The following is an 18,973-nucleotide window of genomic DNA, read 5'->3' on the forward strand; positions in this document are numbered from 1 at the left end:
ATTCTTGTTGAAGCAGATCCTGAACCTGAAAGGACTCTGAAGAAGAAGCTAAGAGAAGCTAAAGCACAACAATCTAGATAAAACCTTATAGAGAATCTCGAAAAAGAAGGAGACATGGCCGAACCCAACAACAATGCAAGGAAGATGCTTGGTGACTTTACTGTACCAAATTTAAACTTCCATGGAAGAAGCATCTCAATCCCTGCCATTGGAGCAAACAATTTTGAGCTAAAACCTCAATTAGTTTCTCTGATGCAATAGAATTGCAAGTTTCAGGGACTTCCATTAGAAGATCTTTTCAGTTCTTAACTAAATTCTTGTAGATCTGTGATACTGTTAAGACCAATGGGGTTGATCCCGAGGTCTACAGGCTTATGCTTTTCCCTTTTGCTGTAAGAGACAGAGCTAGAATATGGTTGGACTCTCAACCTAAAGATAGCCTGAACTCTTGGGATAAGCTGGTCATGGCTTTCTTAGCCAAGTTCTTTCCTCCTCAAAAGCTGAGCAAGCTTAGAGTGGATGTTCAAACCTTTAGGCAGAAAGAAGGTGAATCCCTCTATGAAGCTTGGGAAAGATACAAGCAACTGACCAAAAAGTGTTCTTCTGACATGCTCTCAGAATGGACCATCCTGGATATATTCTATGATGGTCTGTCTGAATTGTCTAAGATGTCATTGGACCATTCTGCAGGTGGATCTATTCACATAAAGAAAATGCCTGCAGAAGCTCAGGAACTCATTGAGATGGTTACAAATAACCAGTTCATGTACACCTCTGAAAGGAATCCTGTGAGTAATGGGACGCCTCAGAGGAAGGGAGTTCTTGAAATTGATGCTCTGAATGCCATATTGGCTCAGAACAAAATGTTGACTCAGCAAGCTAACATGATTTCTCAGAGTCTGAATGGTTTGCAAAATGCATCCAACGGTACTAAAGAAGCATCTTCTGAAGAAGAAGCTTATGAACCCTGCAATGGCAGAGGTGAATTACATGGGTGAAGCCTTTGGAAACACCTATAATCCCTCATGGAGAAATCATCCAAATTTCTCATGGAAGGATCAACAAAAGCCTCAATAAGGCTTTAATAATGGTAGAAGAAATAGGTTTAGCAATAGCAAGCCTTTTCCATCATCCTCTCAGTAGCAGACAGAGAATTCTGAGCAGAGCCCTTCTCGCTTAGCAAACATAGTCTCTGATCTATCTAAGGCCACTCTAAGTTTCATGAATGAAACAAGGTCCTCCATTAGAAATTTGGAGGCACAAGTGGGCCAGCTGAGTAAAAGAGTTACTGAAACTCCTCCTAGTACTCTTCCAAGCAATACAGAAGAGAATCCAAAAAGAGAGTGCAAGGCCATAACCTTACTTGGTGTGGCCGAACCTAGAGAGGAGGAGGAGGACATGAATCCCAGTGAGGAAGACCTCATGGGATGTCCTCTGGACAAAAAGGAGTTCCCATTTGAGGAACCTAAGGAATCTGAGACTCATCTAGAGACCATAGAAAATCCATTGAACCTACTTCTGCCATTCATGAGCTCTGATGACTATTTCTCCTCTGAAGAGGATGAAGATATTACTGAAGAGCAAGTTGCTAAGTACCTTGGAGCAATCATGAAGCTGAATGCCAAGTTATTTGGTAATGAGACTTGGGTGGATGAACCCCCCTTGCTCACCAATGAACTTAATGACTTGGTTAGGCAGACATTACCTCAAAAGAAACAGGATCCTAGTAAATTCTTAATTCCCTGTACCATAGGCACCATAACCTTTGAGAAGGCTCTGTTTGATCTGGGGTCAGGCATAAACTTAATGCCACTCTCTGTAATGGAGAAACTGGGAATCTTTGAGGTACAGGCTGCCAAATTCTCATTAGAGATGGCAGATAAATCCATGAAAAAGGCTTATGGACAGGTAGAGGACGTGCTAGTAAAGGTCAAAGGCCTTTACATCCCTGCTGATTTCATAATCCTAGACACTGGGAAGGATGAGGATGAATCCATCATCCTTGGAAGACCCTTCCTAGCCACATCAAAAGCTGTGATTGATGTGGACAGAGGAGAGTTGATCCTTCAATTGAATGAGGACTACCTTGTGTTTAAAACTCAAGGATCTCCCTCTATAGCCATGGAGAGGAAGCAAGGAAAGCTTTTCTCAATGTAGAGTCAAACAAAGCCCCCAAAGTCAAACTCTAAGTTTGGTGTTGGGAGGCTGATGAGCGGATAATTTATACACTTTTTGGCATTGTTTTTAGGTAGTTTCTAGTAGGATCTAGCTACTTTTAGGGATGTTTTTATTAGTTTTTATGCAAAATTCACATTTCTGGACTTTACTATGAGTTTTTGTGTTTTTCTGTGATTTCAGGTATTTTCTGGTTAAAATTGAGGGACCTGAGCAAAAATCTGATTCAAGCTGAAAAAGGACTGCTGATGTTGTTGGATTCTAACCTCCCTGCACTCGAAATGGATTTTCTGGAGCTACAGAACTCAAAATGGCGCGCTCTCAACAGCGTTGAAAATTAGACATCCAGAGCTTTCCAGCAATATATAATGGTCCATACTTTATTTGAATCAAGACGACACAAACTGGCGTTCAACGCCAGTTCCATGCTGCATTCTGGAGTAAAACGCCAGAAACACGTTACAAACCAGAGTTAAATGCCAAAAACACGTTACAACTTGGCATTTAACCCCAAAAGAAGCCTCTGCACATGTAAAGCTCAAGCTCAGCCTAAGCACACACCAAGGTGAGCCCCGAAAGTGGATTTATGCATTTAGACTTATTTCTGTAAACCCTAATAACTAGTCTAGTATAAATAGGACATTTTACTATTGTATTAGACATCTTTGGATTATTTTTGGATGACCTTATGATCCTTTGATCACGTTTATAGGGGCTGGCCATTCGGTCATGCCTGGACCATCACTTATGTATTTTCAACGGTGGAGTTTCTACACACCATAGTTTAAGGGTGTGGAGCTCTGCTGTACTTCGAGTTTTAATGCAATTACTACTATTTTCTATTCAATTCAGCTTATTCTTGTTCTGAGATATTCGTTGTACTTCAACATGATGAATGTGATGATCCGTGACACTAATCATCATTCTCACCTATGAACGCATGACTGACAACCACTTCCGTTCTACCTTAGAACGAGCGAGTATCTCTTGGATTCCTTGATCAGAATCTTCGTGGTATAAGCTAGAATCCTTTGGCGGCCATTCTTGAGAATCCAGAAAGTCTAAACCTTGTTTGTGGTATTCCGAATAGGATTCATGGATTGAATGACTGTGACGAGCTTCAAACTCGCGATTGTTGGGCGTAGTGACAGACGCAAAAGAATCAATGGATTCTATTTCGACATGATCGAGAACCGACAGATGATTTGCCGTGCTGTGACAAGAGCATTTGGACCATTTTCACTGAGAGGATGGGAAGTAGTCATTGACAACGGTGATGCCCTACATACAGCTTGCCATGGAAAGGAGTAAGAAGGATTGAAGGAAGGCAGTAGAAAAGCAGAGATTCAACAGGAACAAAGCATCTCTATACACTTATCTGAAATTCCCACCAATGATTTACATAAGTATCTCTATCTCTATTTTATGTTTATTTATTATTATTTTCGAAAACTCCATAACCATTTATTATCCGCCTAACTGAGATTTACAAGATGACCATAGCTTGCTTCATACCAACAATCTCCGTGGGATCGACCCTTATCCACGTAAGGTTTATTACTTGGACGACCCAATGCACTTGCTGGTTAGTTGTGCGAAGTTGTGAAGAATGTGAGTGAACCATAGTAGTGTGCACCAAGTTTTTGGAGCCATTGCTAAGAATTGTTCAAGTTACGAAAAGAGTAAATCACAATTTTGCGCTATCAAGTTTTTGGCGCCGTTGCCAGGAATTGTTCGAGTTCGGACAACTGACGATTCATCTTGTTGCTCAGATTAGGAAATTTTCTTTCCAAAAAGTTTTCAAAATTCTTTCAAAATTTATTTTTTCTTTGTTTTCGTTTTTCTAAAAATAATTTTCAAAAAAAAATATAAAAAAATTATAAAATCGTAAAAAAATTAAAAATATTTTTGTGTTTCTTGTTTGAGTCTAGTGTCAATTTTTAAGTTTGGTGTCAATTGCATGTTTTAAAAACTTTTGCATTTTTTGAAAAATCATGCATGTGTTCTTCATGATCTTCAAGTTGTTCTTGACAAGTCTTCTTGTTTGATCTTCACATTTTCTTGTTTTGTGTTTTTTGTTGTTTTTCCTATGCATTTTTGCATTCATAGTGTCTAAGCATTGAAGATTTCTAAGTTTGGTGTCTTGCATGTTTTTCTTTTCTTGAAAATCTTTCAAAAATAAGTCTTGATGTTCATCTTGATCTTCAAAGTGTTCTTGGTATTCATCTTGACATTCATAGTGTTCTTGCATGCATTAAGTGTTTTGATCCAAAATTTTCATATTTTGGGTCATATTTGTGTTTTTCTCTCTCCTCATTAAAAATTCAAAAATAAAAAATATTTTTTCCTTATTTCTCTCAAAAATTCGAAATCTTTGGGTTGACTTAGTCAAAATTTTTTAAAATTAGTTGTTTCTTGTTAGTCAAGTCAAGATTTCAATTTTAAAAATCCTATCTTTTCAAAACTTTTTCAAAAATCAAATCTTTTTCAGTTTTCCTTTATGATTTTCAAAAATTAAAAAAATATTTTTCAAAATCTTTTACTTAATTTCATTTCAAATTTTTGAAAACTCTACTAACAATTAATGCGATTGATTCAAAAATTTGAAGTTTGTTACTTTCTTGTTAAGAAAGGTTCAATCTTTAATTTATAGAATCATATCTTTTAGTTTCTTGTTATTCAAGTAATTAATTTTAATTTTAAAAATAAAATCTTTTCCAAAATATCTTTTTCAATCATATCTTTTCAAAAGATCTTTTTCAAATCATATCTTTTTCAAAATTGATTTCAAAAATCTTTTATAACTTCCTATCTTTTCAAAAATTGAATTTCAAATCTTTTTCAACTAACTAGTTGACTTTTTGTTTGTTTTACTATTTCTTATCTTTTTTAAAACCACCTAACTACTTTCCTTTTTCTAATTTTCGAAAATTACCTCCCTCTTTTTCAAAATTCTTTTAATTAACTAATTGTTTCAAATTTTAATTTTAATTGTTTTTCTTCTCTTAATTTTTGAAAATCACTAACCCTTTTTCAAAATTCATTTTCGAATGTCTCCATCTCTCATCTCTTTCTATTTATTTTATTCATTTACTAATACTTCTCTTCATCTTAAAATTCGAACCCCCTCTTCCTCTCTGAGTTCGAATTTTCCTCCTTTTCTTCTTCTATTCTTTTCTTCTTATACTAACATAAAGGAATCTCTCTACTGTGGTAAAGATGATCCCTATTATTGTTTTATGTTCCCTTCTTTTTCACATGAGCAGGAGCAAGGACAAGAATATTCTTGTTGAAGCAGATCCTGAACCTGAAAGGACTCTGAAGAGAAAACTAAGAGAAGCTAAATTACAACAATCCAGAGACAACCTTACAAAAATTTTCGAAAAGGAAGAGGAGATGGCAGCCGAAAATAATAATGCAAGGAAGATGCTTGGTGATTATACTACACCTACTTCCAAGTTTGATGGAAGAAGCATCTCAATCTCTGCCATTGGAGCAAACAATTTTGAGCTGAAGCCTCAACTAGTTGCTCTAATGCAACAGAACTGCAAGTTTCATGGACTTCCATCAGAAGATCCCTATCAGTTTTTAACTGAGTTCTTATAGATCTGTGAGACTATTAAGACTAATGGAGTAGATCCTGAAGTCTACAGGCTCATGCTTTTCCCTTTTGCTGTAAGAGACAGAGCTAGAACATGGTTGGACTCACAATCTAAAGATAGCCTGGACTCTTGGGATAAGCTGGTCACGACCTTCTTGGCTAAGTTTTTTCTTCCTCAAAAGCTGAGCAAGCTTAGAGTAGATGTTCAAACCTTCAAACAAAAAAATGGTGAATCCCTCTATGAAGCTTGGAAAAGATACAAGTAGATGACCAAAAGGTGTCCTTCTGACATGCTTTCAGAGTGGACCATTTTGGATATATTCTATTATGGTCTATCTGATTTCTCTAAGATGTCACTAGACCATTCTGCACGTGGATCCATTCACCTAAAGAAAATGCCTGCAGAAGCTCAAGAACTCATTGACAATGGTTGCAAATAACCAATTCATGTACACTTCTGAGAGGAATTCTGTGAGTAATGAGACGCCTTAGAGGAAGGGAGTTATTGAAATTGATGCTCTAAATGCCATATTGGCTCAGAACAAAATGTTGACTCAGCAAGTCAACATGATTTCTGAAAGTCTGAATGGATGGCAAAATGCATCCAACAGTACTAAAGAGGCATCTTCTGAAAAAGAAGCTTATGATCCTGAAAATCCTGCAATGGCAGAGGTAAATTACATGGGTGAACCCTATGGGAACACCTATAACTCCTCATGGAGAAATCATCCAAATTTCTCATGGAAGGATCAACAAAAGCCCCAACAAGGCTTTAATAATGGTGGAAGAAATAGGCTCAGTAATAACAAGCCTTTTCCATCATCTTCTCACCAACAGACAGAGCATTCTGAGCAGAGCCCTTCTAGCTTAGCAAATATAGTCTCTGATCTGTCTAAGGCCACTTTATGTTTCATGAGTGAAACAAGGTCATCCATCAAAAATTTGGAGGCACAAGTGGGCCAGCTGAGTAAGAAAATCACTGAAACTCCTCCTAGTACTATCCCAAGCAATATAAAAGAGAATCCAAAAAGAAAGTGCAAGGCCATTGATATAATCAATATGGCCGAATGCATAAAGGAGGAGAAGGACGTGAATCCCAATGAGGAAGACCTCATGGGACGTCTCCCAGACAAGAAGGAGTTCCATATTGAGGACCTAAAGGAATCTGAGGCTCATATAGAGACCATAGAGATTCCATTAAACCTCCTTCGACCATTCATGAGCTCTGAAAACTATTCTTCCTCTGAAGAGGATGAAGATGTAACTGGAGAGAAAGTTGCTTAATATCTAGGAGCCATCATGAAACTGAATGCCAAGTTGTTTGGTAATGAGACTTGGGAAGGTGAACCTCCCTTGCTCATTAGTGAACTAGATACATGGGTTCAACAAACTCTACCTCAAAAGAAACAAGATCCTGGTAAATTCTTAATACCCTGTACCATAGGCACCATGACCTTTGAGAAGGCTTTGTGTGACCTATGGTCAGGTATAAATCTTATGCCACTCTCTGTAATGGAGAAACTATGGATCTTTGAGGTACAGGCTATCATGTTCTGATTACAGATGGCAAACAAGTCAATAAGATAAGCTTATGGATTGGTAGAGGACATGTTAGTAAAGGTTAAAGGCCTTAACATCCCTGCTGATTTCATAATCTTAGACAGTAGGAAGGAAGAGGATGAATGCATCATCCTTGGAAGATCCTTCCTAGCCACAGCAGGAGCTGTGATTGATGTTAACAAAGGAGAATTAGTCCTTCAATTGAATGGAGACTATCTTGTGTTTAAGGTCCAAGGGTATCCCTCTGTAAACATGAAAAAGAGGCACGATAAGCTTCTCTCAATACAGAGTCAAACAAAGCCCCCACAATCAAACTCTAAGTTTGGTGTTGGGAGGCCACAACCAAACTCTAAGTTTGGTGTTGAACCCCCACATTCAAACTCTAAGTTTGGTGTTGGGAGGTCCCAACAATGCTTTGATGATTTGTGAGGCTTCATGAGAGCTCACTGTCAAGCTATTGACATTAAAGAAGCGCTTATTGGGAGGCAACCCAATTTTTATTTATCTATATCTTTATTGTTCTTTTATGTTTTATTAGGTTTATGATCATGTGGAGTCACAAAACAATTACTAAAATTGAAAACAGAATCAAAAATAGAAGAAGAAACAGCACACCTGGAGGAAAAGCTTACTGGCATTCAATGCTAGAACAGAGCATGAATCTGGCGTTGAATGCCAGAAACAAGCATGGAACTGGTGTTTAACGCCAGAAACAAGCTGCAGATTGGCGTTGAACGCCAGAAACAAGCATCAATCTGGCGTTGAACGTCAGGATTGCATGCAGAGGGCATTTTACACGCCCCATTGGTGCAGGGATGATAAATCCTTGACACCTCAGGATTTGTGGATCATCTCAAGATCTTTAGACCCCACAGGATCCCTACCTACCTCAACTCACCTTCTCTGTTCTTCACACAATCCAATAACACTCTTCCCCATAAACCCTTCACCAATCACCTCAATCTCTCTTCCCCATCACCTCTTCACCACTCACATCCATCCACTCTTCCCCATAAACCCCACCTACCTTCAAATTCAAAATCCCTTTCCCACCCAAACCTAACCTAATGACCGAACCTATGACCCTCTCCCTCCACTATATAAACCCCTCTATCCTTTTTCATTTACACACAACACAACCCTCTCTTCCCCCCTTGGCCGAATACACATCCCTCTCCCTCTCCTTCATATCTTTTTCTTCATCTTCTATTCATTCTTTTCTTTGCTCGAGGGCGAGCAACATTCTAAGTTTGGTGTGGTAAAAGCATAGCTTTCTGTTTTTTCCATAACCATCTATGGCACCTAAGGCCGGAGAAACCTCTAGAAAGAGGAAAAGAAAGACAAAAGCTTCCCTGAGGTCCTTTTCATGCTCAAGAAAAATGAGTATCCGGAGATTCAACATGAGATCCAAAGAAGAGGTTGGGAAGTTCTTACCAACCCTATTTAACAAGTCAGAATCTTAATGGTTCAAGAGTTCTATGCCAATGCATGGATCACTAGGAACCATAATCAAAGTATGAACCCGAATCCAAAGAATTATCTTACAATGGTTCGGGGGAAATGCTTAGATTTCAGTCCGGAGAATGTAAGGTTGGCATTCAACTTGCCTATGATGCAAGAAGATGCACGCCCCTACACTAGAAGGGTCAACTTTGATCAAAGGTTGGACCAAGTCCTTATGGACATATGTGTGGAAGGAGCTCAATGGAAAAGAGACTCAAAAGGCAAGCCAGTTCAATTGAGAAGACTGGACCTTAAGCCTGTGGCTAGAGGATGGTTGGAGTTCATCCAACGTTCCATCATCCCCACTAGCAACCGATCCAAAGTTACTGTGGATCGGGCCATCATGATCTATAGCATCATGATTGGAGAGGAAGTAGAAGTTCATGAAGTCATCTCTCTAGAACTCTACAAAGTAGCCGAAAAGCCCTCCGCCTTGGCAAGGCTAGCTTTTTCTCATCTTATTTGCCATCTATGCTACTCAGCTGGAGTTGTCATAGAAGGAGACATCCTCATTGAAGAGGACAAGCCCATCACCAAGAAGAGGATGGAGCAAACAAGAAAGGCCATCCATGGATCTCAAGAGATGCATGAGGAAGCTCATCATCAAAAAATCCCTGAGATGCCTCAAAGGATGTATTTTCCTCCAAACAACTATTGGGAATAACTTAACACTTCTCTAGAAGGATTGAGTCATGATATGAATCAATTAAGGGTGGAACACCAAGAGCACTCCATCATTCTCCATGAAATTAGAGAAGATCAAAGAGCAATGAGGGAGGAGCAACAAAGGCAAGGAAGAGACATAGAAGAGCTCAAGGACATCATTGGTCCTTCAAGAAGAAGACGCCACCATCACTAAGGTGGACTCATTCCTTGTTCCTATTTATCTATCTTTCGGTTTTTAAGCTTCATGTTTATCTATGTTTGTGTCTTTACTACATGATCATTAGTATTTAGTAACTATGTCTTAAGACTATGAATAAATCCATGAATCCTTCACCTTACTTAAATGAAAAATGTTTAATTCAAAAGAACAAGAAGTACATGAGTTTCGAATTTATCCTTGAAATTAGTTTAATTATATTGATGTGGTGACAATACTTTTTGTTTTCCGAATAAATGCTTGAACAGTGCATATTTTTGATCTTGTTGTTTATGAATGTTAAAATTGTTGGCTCTTAAAAGAATGATGAAAAAGAAAAATATTATTGATGATCTGAAAAATCATAAAATTGATTCTTGAAGTAAGAAAAAGTAGTGAAGAACAAAGCTTGCAAAAAAAATAGTGGCGAAAAAAATAAAAGAAAAAGAAAAAGCAAGCAGAAATAGCCAATAGCCCTTAAAACTAAAAGGCAAGGGTAAAAAGGATCCAAGGCTTTGAGCATCAATGGATAGGAGGGCCCAAGGAAATAAATCCAGGCCTAAGCGGCTAAATCAAGCTGTCCCTAACCATGTGCTTGTGGCATGCAGGTCCAAGTGAAAAGCTTGAGACTGAGTGGTTAAAGTCGTGATCCAAAGCAAAAAGAGTGTGCTTAAGAGCTCTGGACACCTCTAGCTGGGGACTTTAGCAAAGCTGAGTCACAATCTGAAAAGGTTCACCCAGTCATGTGTCTGTGGCATTTATGTATCCGGTGGTAATACTGGAAAACAAAGTGCTTAGGGCCACGGCCAAGACTCATAAAAGTAGCTGTGTTCAAGAATCAACATACATAACTAGGAGAATCAATAACACTATCTGAACTCTGAGTTCCTATACATGCCAATCATTCTAAACTTCAAAGGATAAAGTGAGATGCCAAAACTGTTCAGAAGCAAAAAGCTACTAGTCCCGCTCATCTAATTAGAACTAATATTCATTGATATTTTGGGATTTATAGTATATTCTCTTCTTTTTATCCTATTTTGATTTTCAGTTGCTTGGGGACAAGCAACAATTTAAGTTTGGCGTTGTGATGAGCGGATAATTTATACGCTTTTTGGCATTGTTTTTAGGTAGTTTCTAGTAGGATATAGCTACTTTTAGGGATGTTTTTATTAGTTTTTATGGAAAATTAACATTTCTAGACTTTAATATGAGTTTTTGTATTTTTCTAAGATTTCAGGTATTTTCTGGCTGAAATTGAGGGACCTGAGCAAAAATCTGATTCAGGCTGAAAAAGGACTGCTGATGCTGTTGGATTCTGACCTCCCTGCACTCAAAATGGATTTTCTGGAGCTACAGAACTCCAAATGGCGCGCTCTCAATGGCGTTGGAAAGTAGACATCCAGAGCTTTCCAGAAATATCTTTATTCAAATCAAGACGACGAAACTGGCGTTCAACGCCAGTTCTATGTTGCATTCTGGAGTAAAACGCCAGAAATACGTTACAAACCAGAGTTAAACGCCAAAAACACGTTACAACTTGGCGTTTAACTCCAAAAAAAGCCTCTGCACGTGTAAAGCTCAAGCTCAGCCCAAGAACACACCAAAGTGGGCCCCGAAAGTGGATTTTTGTATTTAGACTTATTTCTGTAAACCCTAATAACTAGTCTAGTATAAATAGGACATTTTACTATTGTATTAGACATCTTTGGATTATTTTTGGATTGCCTTATGATCCTTTGATCACGTTTATGGGGGCTGTCCATTCGACCATGCCTGGACCATCACTTATGTATTTTCAATGGTGGAGTTTCTACACACCATAGATTAAGGGTGTGGAGCTCTGCTGTACCTCGAGATTTAATGCAATTACTACTATTTTCTATTCAAATCAGGTTATTCTTGTTTTAAGATATTCGTTGCACTTCAACATGATGAATGTGATGATATGTGACACTCATCATCATTCTCACCTATGAACGCGTGACTGACAACCACTTCCGTTCTACCTTAGAACGAGCGAGTATCTCTTGGATTCCTTAATCAGAATCTTCGTGGTATAGGATAGAACCCTTTGGCGGCCATTCTTGAGAATCCGAAAAGTTTAAACCTTGTCTGTGATATTTTGAGTAGGATTTAGGGATTGAATGACTGTGACGAGCTTCAAACTCGCGATTGTTGGGCATAGTGACAGATGCAAAAGAATCAATGGATTTTATTCCGACATGATCGAGAACCGACAGATGATTAGTCGTGCTGTGACAAGAGCATTTGGACCATTTTCACTGAGAGGATGGGAAGTAGCCATTGACAATGGTGATACCCTACATACAGCTTGCCATGGAAAAGAGTAAGAAGGATTGAAGGAAGGCAGTAGGAAAGCAGAGATTCAACAAGAACAAAGCATCTCTGTACACTTATCTGAAATTTCCACCAATGATTTACATAAGTATCTCTATCTCTATTTTATGTTTATTTATTATTATTTTCGAAAACTCCATAACCATTTATTATCCGCCTAACTGAGATTTACAAGATGACCATAGCTTGCTTCATACCAACAATCTCCATGGGATCGAACCTTACTCACGTAAGGTTTATTTCTTGGACGACCCAGTGCACTTGCTGGTTAGTTGTGCAAAGTTGTGAAAAATGTGAGTGAACCATAGTAGTGTGCACCAAGTTTTTGGAGCCATTGCTAAGAATTGTTCAACTTCTGAAAAAAGTAAATCACAATTTTGCGCTATCAGAGGCCACAACTAAACTTTATGTTTGGTGTTGAACCCCCACATTCAAACTCTAAGTTTGGTGTTGGGAGGCCCCAACAATGCTCTGAACATCTGTGAAGCTCCATGAGAGCTCACTGTCAAGCTATTGACATTAAATAAGCGCTTATTGGGAGGCAACTCAATTTTATTTATCTATGTTATTTTCTTTTTTTAGGTTGATGATCATGTGGAGTCACAAAAACAACTGCAAAAATTAAAGAAAAATCCAAAATAGCATTAAAAATAAACACCCTGGAGGAGAAACTTACTGACATTTAAATGCCAGTAAGGGTAGCAGAATGGGCATTTAACACCCAGCCTGGCACTATTCTGGGCGTTAAACACCAGAAAGAAGCACCAGACTGGCGTTAAACGCCAGAAAGAAGCAACAAACTGGCGTTAAACGCATGAAACAGGTTACAGGCTAGCGTTTAACGCCAGAAAAGGAATAAAAGCTGGCGTTTAACGCCAGAAACAAGTAGCAATCTGGCGTTAAACGCCAGGATTGCACACTTAGGGCATTTACACGCCTAATTGGAGCAGGAATGACAAATCCTTGACCCCTCATGATCTGTGGACCCCATAGGATCCCCACCTACCCCACCTCTCTCTCTCTCTCCCTCATACATCTCTATAACACTCTACCCAAAACACCACTCACCTATCAAATCCTATCCTTTTCCCTATATTCTTTTCACACATCACAATTACCTTATACCCCCTTTTAAGTTTGGTGTGGTAAAAGCATTACTTTTTTGTTTTTCCATAACCATTTATGGCACCTAAGGCCGGAGAAACTTCTAGAAAGAGGAAAGGGAAGGCAAAAGCTTCCACCTTCGAGTCATGGGAGATGGAAAGATTCATCTCAATGGTCCATCAAGACCACTTCTATGAAGTTGTGGCCAAGAAAAAGGTGATCCCTATGCAATTCAGCTGGAATTGTTATAGAGGAAGACATCCTCATTGAAGAGGACAAGCCCATCACTAAGAAAAGGATGGAGCAAACAAGAGAGCCCACTCATGGACCTCAACAAGAGCATGAGGAATTCCCTCATCAAGAAATCCCTGAGATGCCTCAAGGGATACATTTTCCTCCACACAACTATTGGGAGCAACTAAGGATAGGAGCACCAAAAGCACTAGGGATGGAGCAACAAAGGCAAGGAAGAGACATTGAGGAGCTCAAGCACTCCATAGGATCTTCAAGAAGGAGAACTAGCCGCCATCACTAAGGTGGACCCATTCCTTAATCTCCTTGTTTATTTATTTTTCTGTTTTCGGTTTTGAGCTTTATGATTGGCTATGTTTTGTGTCTTTATTACATGATCATTAGTATCCTGTGTCTATGTCTTAAAGCTATGAATAACTCCATGAATCCTTCACCTCTCTTAAAAGAAAAATGTGCTTAGTTACAAAAGAACAAGAAGTACTTGGATTTCAAATTTTATCTTGAAATTAGTTTAATTATTTTGATGTGGTGGCAATACTTTTTGTTTTCTGAATGAATGCTTGAACAATGCTTATTTTTTATCTTGTTGTTTATGAATGTTAAAATTGTTGGCTCTTGAAAGAATGATGAACAAAGAGACATGTTATTGATAATCTGAAAACTCATGAAATTGATTCTTGAAGCAAGAAAAGTAGTGAATAAGAAAGCTTGTGAAAAAAAAGTGGCAAAAATTAAAAGAAAGAAAAAGAAAAAGCAAGCAGAAAAAGCCAATAGCCCTTAAAACCAAAAGGCAAGGGTAATAAAGATCCAAGACTTTGAGCATTAATGGATAGGAGGGCCTAAAGGAATAAAATCTAGGCCTAAGTGGTTAAATCAAGCTGTCCCTAACCATGTGCTTGTATCATGAAGGTCCAAGTGAAAAACTTAAGACTAAGTGGTTAAAGTCGTGATCCAAAGCAAAAGAGTGTGCTTAAGAACTCTGGACACCTCTAACTGGGGACTTTAGCTAAGCTGAGTCACAATCTGAAAAGGTTCACCCAGTTATGTGTCTGTGGCATTTATGTATCCGGTGGTAATACTGGAAAACAAAGTGCTTAGGGCCACGACCAAGACTCATAAAGTAGCTGTGTTCAAGAATCAACATAATGAACTAGGATAATCAATAATACTATCTAAAATTTTGAGTTCCTATAGATGCCAATCATTCTGAATTTCAAAGGATAAAGTGAGATGCCAAAACTGTTCAGAAGTAAAAAGCTACTAGCCCCGCTCATCTAATTGGGACTAAGTGTCATTGATATTGTGAGATTCATTGTATATTCTCTTCTTTTTATCCTATTTTGTTTTCAGTTGCTTCGGGAAAAGCAACAATTTAAGTTTGGTGTTGTGATGAGCGGATAATTTATACGCTTTTTGGCATTATTTTTAGGTAGTTTTTTATAGGACCTAGCTACTTTTTAGTATAATTTTATTAGTTTTTAAGAAAAATTCACATTTCTGGACTTTACTATGAGTTTTTGTGTTTTTCTGTGATTTCAAGTATTTTTTGGCTGAAATTGAGGGACCTGAGCAAAAATCTGATTCAGAGGCTGAAAAAGGACTGCTGATGCTGTTGGATTCTGACCTCCCTGCACTCGAAATGAAGTTTTTGGAGCAACAGAAACCCAAATGGCGCGCTCTCAATTGAGTTTGAAAGTAGATATCCAGGGCTTTCCAGCAATATATAATAGTCCATACTTTGCTCGAGTTTAAACGACGCAAACTGGCGTTCAACGCCAGCTTTCTGCCCTATTCTGGCGTTAAACGCCAGAAACAAGTTGCAAGCCAGAGTCAAACGCCAGAAACATGTTACAAACTGGCGTTTGACTCCAAGGAAGACCTCTATACGTGAAAGCTTCAATGCTCAGCCAAAACACACACCAAGTGGGCCCGGAAGTGGATTTCTGCATCATTTACCTATTTCTGTAACCCTAGTAACTAGTTTAGTATAAATAGAACTTTTTACTATTGTATTAGACATCTTTGGACGTTTAGTCCTTAGACCTTAGTCTTGGTTATTCTGGTTCCCCCTCTAGGGTCGAAGCCAATGAACACCATTATCACTTATGTATTTTCAACAGTGGAGTTTCAACACACCATAGATTAAGGTGTGGAGCTCTACTGTTCCTCGAGTATTAATGCAAAGTACTACTGTTTTTTATTCAATTCATGCTTATTCTTATTCTAAGATATTCATTCGCACACAAGAACATGATGAATGTAATGATTATGTGACACTCATCACCATTCTCACTTATGAACGCATGATTGACAACCACTTCCATTCTATATAAAAATAAGCTTGAATGTATATCTCCTGGGTTTCTAATCAACGATTCACATTGAATCCCCTCTAACAATGGGGCATCTGAATCTGAGATTGGAACCTCTGTGGTATAGGCTAGAATCCATTAGCAGCATTCCTGAGATCCGGAAAGTCTAAACCTTGTCTGTGGTATTCCGAGTAGGATCTGGGATGGGATGACTGTGACGAGCTTCAAACTTGCGACTGTAGGGCGTGGTGACAGACGCAAAAGGATAGTAAATCCTATTCCGACACGATTGAGAACCAACAACTGATTAGTCATATGATATCTGTGCATGGTATTTTTCATCCGAGATGAGCAATCCGACAGTTGATTAGGCGTACAGAAACCGTAGAGGACCATTTTCACTGAGAGGACGGGAATTAGCCATTGACAACGGTGACACCCAGCATATAGCTTGCCATGGAAAGGAGTATGAAGGATTGGATGAAGGCAGTAGAAAAGCAGATATTTAGAAGGAACAACGCATCTCCATACATTTATCTGAAATTCCCACCAATGAATTACATAAGTATCTCTTTCTTTATTTTATGTTTATTTATCTTTTAATTTTCAAACTCCATAAACATTTAAATCCTCCTGACTAAGATTTACAAGACGACCATAGCTTGCTTCAAGCTGACAATCTCCGTGGGATCGACCCTTACTCACGTAAGGTTTATTACTTGGACGACCTAGTGCACTTGCTGGTTAGTTGTGCAAAGTTGTAAAAAAAAAAGAGTGATATTACAATTGTGCGTACTAAGTTGTTGGCGCCATTGAGATCACAATTTCGTGCACCAAATATGAGTTTGTGTGTTTCTCTGTAATTTCAGGTATTTTCTGACTGAAATTGAGGGACCTGAGCAAAAGTCTGATTCAGAGGCTAAGAAAGGATTGCAAATGCTGTTGGATTCTGACCCTTCTACACTCGAAGTGGATTTTCTAGAGCTACAGAAGCCCAATTGGCGCACTCGAAGTGGATTTATGCACTATCGCACTTAGTTACCTATTTTCTGTAATCCTTAGTAACTAGTTTAGTATAAATAGCACTTTTTCCTATTGTATTGGGACCCTTTTGATGAACTTCATGCTTGGATGGCCTCATGGCCATGCCTAGGCTATTTTCTCTTATGTATTTTCCAACAGTGGAGTTTCTACACCTCATAGATTAAGGTGCGGAGCTCTACTGTTCTTCATGAATTAATGCAAGTACTATTGTTTCTCTTTCAATTCACGCTTACTTCTTCTCCAAGATATACTCTCGTACTTAATTCAGTTAAGTCAGAATGAAGGGGTGACCCGTGACAATCACCCACTATCTTCATTACTCGCTTAGCCATGATCCGCGTGCCTGATAACCGCAAGCGGTCTACATGATGTTCAACATAGTCATTGGATTACAGCCGGAGTATAGTCTCTTGGGTCTCTAATCCACAGACTGAGTCCATGAGATTAGAACCTTCGTGGTATAGGCTAGAACCAATTGACAGCGTTCCTGAGATCCGGAAAGTCTAAACCTTGTCTGTGGTATTCCGAGTAGGATCTGGGATGGGATGACTGTGACGAGCTTCAAACTCACGAATGTTGGGTGCAGTGACAGTGTGCAAAAGGATAGAGAGATCTTATTCTGAAACAAGTGAGAACCGACAGATGATTAACCGTGCAGTAGCTGTGCCTAGTATTTTTCATCCGAGACGAGAAATCTGACAGTTGATTACCCGTGCAGAAATCGTACTTGGACCATTTTCACTGAGAAGACAGATGGTAACCATTGACAACGGTGATCCACCAACATACAGCTTGCCATGGGAGGGAGCACGCATGATTGGATGAAGACATAGGAACGCAGAGGTTCAGAAGCAACAAAGCATCTCCAAACGCTTATCTGAAATTTCCACCAATGAATTACATAAGTATCTTTATTTTAAATTGAGTTTTATTTATCGTTCAATTATCAAAACTCATAACCAATTGAATCCGCCTGACTAAGATTTACAAGATGACCATAGCTTGTTTCAAGCCGGCAATCTCCGTGGGATCGACCCTTACTCGCGTAAGGTTTTATTACTTGGACGACCCAGTGCACTTGCTGGTTAGTTGTACCTGAGTTGTGAAAAGTGTGATCACAATTTCGTGCGCCACAGACCTCACCGACAGGCACAACCTCTACAATGTGGCACTGGACATCAGCTGCATTACCTGGATGATCACCACCGATGATGTGTTTATGTTGTAACTTTATGTTATTTCTTATGTTATTAAAGCTATATTTTTCACACTATGTACGTTTGTATGCATCGTTGATGTAACTTGTGTTATCTATGTTATTTAGTTTGTACGCATCTTATATGTTCTTTGTATGGATGTTTTATGTAAATGTGTTACCTTATTGAATTTTAAATTTTAAAATTTGAGCACAATATAAACATCATAGACAAAGAAAATAGAATTAAAGTACAAAATAAACGAACTGAACAAACAACCTAACATTCAAGTACAAAATAATGGAAGTAAACAAAGAAAATAACATTCAAGTGTAAAATAAATGTACTCAACTCAAAAAATAATTGCCAACAAAGTGGCGACACTAAGCTAAGCCTCATATGTAGGTTGGGTGGGACAGCCTCTCTGGGCATGCCCGGTATGCCTGCATAGATCACACCTCTTCTCTTGGCGCTCACCCTCATCATCTCATTACGAAACCTAGTGAAAATAGGTCTACCCGTAGCCTTCCCGCGCATGGTTGGATTAGGACGTAGCTGTGTCCCATACCATTCCGGACAAAGCTTCTCGTCTGGTATGAGTGGCAACTACGCCTCATACACCTTGAACACAACCTCCTTCATGTATATCAGATGCACGTATGGACCCCATTCGACACTTGTTGCGGCATAAATGGCAAGAGCATGATGACATGGGTAATGGAGTGACTGGAAAATCCACAGTCACAATTTCCAACGTCAACTAAACACGAAACGAACATTGCAACCAACCCTCGAAAGGCTCTAACTCCTCATTAGAAACACTGAAGCCCGTTTGTTGCAGTGAGTAATACGCATCTTCAGGATTCCCTTTCTTTTCTTTTCAATAGTAGCCATCATCCATTGGAAAAATTGATTCCGCGCCACCAATTATGCCTGTGCTTCCTATAACACCCTACCACACAGAGCTTTATGCTTAAGTTGTAAAATAGAGGTGGTGAGGGAT

At 38.8% G+C, this 18,973-nt stretch overlaps 1 non-coding gene across 1 annotated transcript; it reads right to left on the minus strand.

The window, feature by feature from the left end:
- Nucleotides 1-5,964: 5,964 nt before the first annotated feature.
- Nucleotides 5,965-6,072, minus strand: LOC130978212 (small nucleolar RNA R71). The gene has a single exon (XR_009085868.1). It is a non-coding gene; the product is annotated as a small nucleolar RNA R71 (small nucleolar RNA).
- Between the last annotated feature and the right edge of the window lie 12,901 nt (nucleotides 6,073-18,973).

This window comes from Arachis stenosperma, chromosome 4 (assembly GCF_014773155.1).
Source record: "Arachis stenosperma cultivar V10309 chromosome 4, arast.V10309.gnm1.PFL2, whole genome shotgun sequence".
Lineage (NCBI taxonomy): Eukaryota > Viridiplantae > Streptophyta > Magnoliopsida > Fabales > Fabaceae > Arachis > Arachis stenosperma.